The sequence below is a fragment of the Zea mays genome, chromosome 7 (assembly GCF_902167145.1).
Source record: "Zea mays cultivar B73 chromosome 7, Zm-B73-REFERENCE-NAM-5.0, whole genome shotgun sequence".
NCBI lineage: Eukaryota > Viridiplantae > Streptophyta > Magnoliopsida > Poales > Poaceae > Zea > Zea mays.
In genome coordinates, this window is record NC_050102.1 from 56,855,964 (window position 1) to 56,860,998 (window position 5,035).

Below are 5,035 nucleotides of genomic sequence, written 5' to 3' on the forward strand. Positions count from 1 at the left end.
ACGAGTGCCCTAGTGGCCAGGGTGTCACGCTCCACAAGATCGTGACAGCCATAGGAGGTGGTGTATCGGTTGCTAAGGCGCAGCGTCTTTGGAAGGCTGTAGTCGGGCCGTGAACGTCGTCTCCTCCCCCAATCGAGTTATTCCACACCCTCTCATCGAAAGATCGGGCAATCACCCAACGGGTGCACATCATTTTGCCACCGGAACCATTTCTTCGTTTTTCGCAATGAACATGCCCAACCCACTACTTTAGGTCCAAAACTCATGTTTGGGGTGGTTTCGCGCAATTTCGTTGCCGCACGTCACCCATTCTGAAAACGGTTGTCGGGGTGCATACAAAGCACGATTTTTGCCACCGGAACCATTTCTTCGTTTTTCGCAACGAACATGCCCAATCCACTACTTTAGGTCCAAAACTCATGTTTGGGGTGATTTCTCGCAATTTCGTTGTCGCACGTCACCCAATCCGAAAACGGTTGTCGGGTGCATACAAAGCACGATTTTTTGCCACCGGAACCATTTCTTCGTTTTTCGCAATGAACATGCCCAACCCACTACTTTAGGTCCAAAACTCATGTTTGGGGTGGTTTCGCGCAATTTCGTTGCCGCACGTCACTCATTCTGAAAACGGTTGTCGGGGTGCATACAAAGCACGATTTTTGCCACCGGAACCATTTCTTCGTTTTTCGCAACGAACATGCCCAATCCACTACTTTAGGTACAAAACTCATGTTTGGGGTGGTTTCGCGCAATTTCGTTGCCGCACGTCACCCATTCCGAAAACGAGTGTCGGGTGCATAAAAGCACGAGTTTTTGCCACCGGAACCATTTCTTCGTTTTTCGTAACGAACATGCCCAGTCCACTACTTTAGGTCCAAAACTCATGTTTGGGGTGGTTTCGCACAATTTCGTTGTCGCACGTCACCCATTCCGAAAACGGGTGTCGGGTGCATACAAAGCACGAGTTTTTGCCACCGGAACCATTTCTTCGTTTTTCGCAAAGAACATGCCCAATCCACTACTTTAGGTCCAAAACTCATGTCTGATGTGGTTTCGCGCAATTTCGTTGTCGCACGTCACCCATTCTGAAAACGGGTATCGGGGTGCATAAAAGCACGAGTTTTTGCCACCGAAACCATTTCTTCGTTTTTCGTAACAAGCATGCCCAATCCACTACTTTAGGTCCAAAACTCATGTTTGGGGTGGTTTCGCACAATTTCGTTGTCGCACGTCACTCATTCCGAAAACGGGTGTCGGGTGCATACAAAGCACGATTTTTTGCCACCGGAACCATTTCTTCGTTTTTCGCAACGAACATGCCCAATCCACTACTTTAGATCCAAAACTCATGTTTGGGGTGGTTTCGCGCAATTTCGTTGTCGCACGTCACCCATTCCGAAAACGGGTGTCGGGTGCATACAAAGCACGAGTTTTTGCCACCGGAACCATTTCTTCGTTTTTCGCAACGAACATGCCCAATCCACTACTTTACATCCAAAACTCATGTTTGGGGTGGTTTCGCGTAATTTCGTTGTCGCACGTCACCCATTCCAAAAACGTGTGTCGGGTGCATACAAAGCACGAGTTTTTGCCACCGGAACCATTTCTTCGTTTTTCGCAACGAACATGCCCAATCCACTACTTTAGGTCCAAAACTCTTGTTTGGGGTGGTTTCGCGCAATTTCGTTGCTGCACGTCACCCATTCCGAAAACGGGTGTCGGGGTGCATACAAAGCACGAGTTTTTGCCACCGGAACCATTTCTTCGTTTTTCGCAACGAACATGCCCAATCCACTACTTTAGGTTAAAAACTCATGTTTGGGGTGGTTTTGCGCAATTTCGTTGTCGCACGTCACTCATTCCGAAAACGGGTGTCAGGGTGCATACAAAGCACGAGTTTTTGCCACTGGAACCATTTCTTCGTTTTTCGCAACAAACATGCCCAATCCACTACTTTAGGTCCAAAACTCATATTTGGGGTGGTTTCGCGCAATTTCGTTGCCGCACGTCACCCATTCTGAAAACGGTTGTCGGGTGCATACAAAGCACGAGTTTTTGCCACCGGAACCATTTCTTCGTTTTTTCGCAATGAACATGCCCAACCCACTACTTTAGGTCCAAAACTCATGTTTGGGGTGGTTTCGCGCAATTTCGTTGCCGCACGTCACCCATTCTGAAAACGGTTGTCGGGGTGCATACAAAGCACGATTTTTGCCACCGGAACCATTTCTTCGTTTTTCGCAACGAACATGCCCAATCCACTACTTTAGGTCCAAAACTCATGTTTGGGGTGATTTCTCGCAATTTCGTTGTCGCACGTCACCCATTCCGAAAACGGTTGTCGGGTGCATACAAAGCACGAGTTTTTGCCACCGGAACCATTTCTTCGTTTTTCGCAATGAACATGCCCAACCCACTACTTTAGGTCCAAAACTCATGTTTGGGGTGGTTTCGCGCAATTTCGTTGCCGCACGTCACTCATTCTGAAAACGGTTGTCGGGGTGCATACAAAGCACGATTTTTGCCACCGGAACCATTTCTTCGTTTTTCGCAACGAACATGCCCAATCCACTACTTTAGGTACAAAACTCATGTTTGGGGTGGTTTCGCGCAATTTCGTTGCCGCACGTCACCCATTCCGAAAACGAGTGTCGGGTGCATAAAAGCACGAGTTTTTGCCACCGGAACCATTTCTTCGTTTTTCGTAACGAACATGCCCAGTCCACTACTTTAGGTCCAAAACTCATGTTTGGGGTGGTTTCGCACAATTTCGTTGTCGCACGTCACCCATTCCGAAAACGGGTGTCGGGTGCATACAAAGCACGAGTTTTTGCCACCGGAACCATTTCTTCGTTTTTCGCAAAGAACATGCCCAATCCACTACTTTAGGTCCAAAACTCATGTCTGATGTGGTTTCGCGCAATTTCGTTGTCGCACGTCACCCATTCTGAAAACGGGTATCGGGGTGCATAAAAGCACGAGTTTTTGCCACCGGAACCATTTCTTCGTTTTTCGTAACAAGCATGCCCAATCCACTACTTTAGGTCCAAAACTCATGTTTGGGGTGGTTTCGCACAATTTCGTTGTCGCACGTCACTCATTCCGAAAACGGGTGTCGGGTGCATACAAAGCACGAGTTTTTGCCACCGGAACCATTTCTTCATTTTTCGCAACGAACATGCCTAATCCACTACTTTAGATCCAAAACTCATGTTTGGGGTGGTTTCGCGCAATTTCGTTGTCGCACGTCACCCATTCCGAAAACGGGTGTCGGGTGCATACAAAGCACGAGTTTTTGCCACCGGAACCATTTCTTCGTTTTTCGCAACGAACATGCCCAATCCACTACTTTACATCCAAAACTCATGTTTGGGGTGGTTTCGCGTAATTTCGTTGTCGCACGTCACCCATTCCAAAAACGGGTGTCGGGTGCATACAAAGCACGAGTTTTTGCCACCGGAACCATTTCTTCGTTTTTCGCAACGAACATGCCCAATCCACTACTTTAGGTCCAAAACTCTTGTTTGGGGTGGTTTCGCGCAATTTCGTTGCTGCACGTCACCCATTCCGAAAACGGGTGTCGGGGTGCATACAAAGCACGAGTTTTTGCCACCGGAACCATTTCTTCGTTTTTCGCAACGAACATGCCCAATCCACTACTTTAGGTTAAAAACTCATGTTTGGGGTGGTTTTGCGCAATTTCGTTGTCGCACGTCACTCATTCCGAAAACGGGTGTCAGGGTGCATACAAAGCACGAGTTTTTGCCACTGGAACCATTTCTTCGTTTTTCGCAACGAACATGCCCAATCCACTACTTTAGGTCCAAAACTCATGTTTGGGGTGGTTTCGCGTAATTTCGTTGCCGCACGTCACCCATTCTGAAAACGGTTGTCGGGTGCATACAAAGCACCAGTTTTTGCCACCGGAACCATTTCTTCGTTTTTCGCAATGAACATGCCCAACCCACTACTTTAGGTCCAAAACTCATGTTTGGGGTGGTTTCGCGCAATTTCGTTGCCGCACGTCACCCATTCTGAAAACGGTTGTCGGGGTGCATACAAAGCACGATTTTTGCCACCGGAACCATTTCTTCGTTTTTCGCAACGAACATGCCCAATCCACTACTTTAGGTCCAAAACTCATGTTTGGGGTGATTTCTCGCAATTTCGTTGTCGCACGTCACCCATTCCGAAAACGGTTGTCGGGTGCATACAAAGCACGAGTTTTTGCCACCGGAACCATTTCTTCGTTTTTCGCAATGAACATGCCCAACCCACTACTTTAGGTCCAAAACTCATGTTTGGGGTGGTTTCGCGCAATTTCGTTGTCGCACGTCACCCATTCTGAAAACGGTTGTCGGGGTGCATACAAAGCACGATTTTTGCCACCGGAACCATTTCTTCGTTTTTCGCAACGAACATGCCCAATCCACTACTTTAGGTACAAAACTCATGTTTGGGGTGGTTTCGCGCAATTTCGTTGCCGCACGTCACCCATTCCGAAAACGAGTGTCGGGTGCATAAAAGCACGAGTTTTTGCCACCGGAACCATTTCTTCGTTTTTCGTAACGAACATGCCCAGTCCACTACTTTAGGTCCAAAACTCATGTTTGGGGTGCTTTCGCACAATTTCGTTGTCGCACGTCACCCATTCCGAAAACGGGTGTCGGGTGCATACAAAGCACGAGTTTTTGCCACCGGAACCATTTCTTCGTTTTTCGCAAAGAACATGCCCAATCCACTACTTTAGGTCCAAAACTCATGTCTGAGGTGGTTTCGCGCAATTTCGTTGTCGCACGTCACCCATTCTGAAAACGGGTATCGGGGTGCATAAAAGCACGAGTTTTTGCCACCGGAACCATTTCTTCGTTTTTCGTGATGAAGACATCCACACTACTGATGCATCTATACCAATACAAGTACCAATTTCTGGTCCCATTACTCGCGCTCGTGCTCGTCAACTCAACCATCAGGTGATTACACTCTTGAGTTCATGTCCATCATATTTAGACCATGGAGACCCGTGCACTCTTGT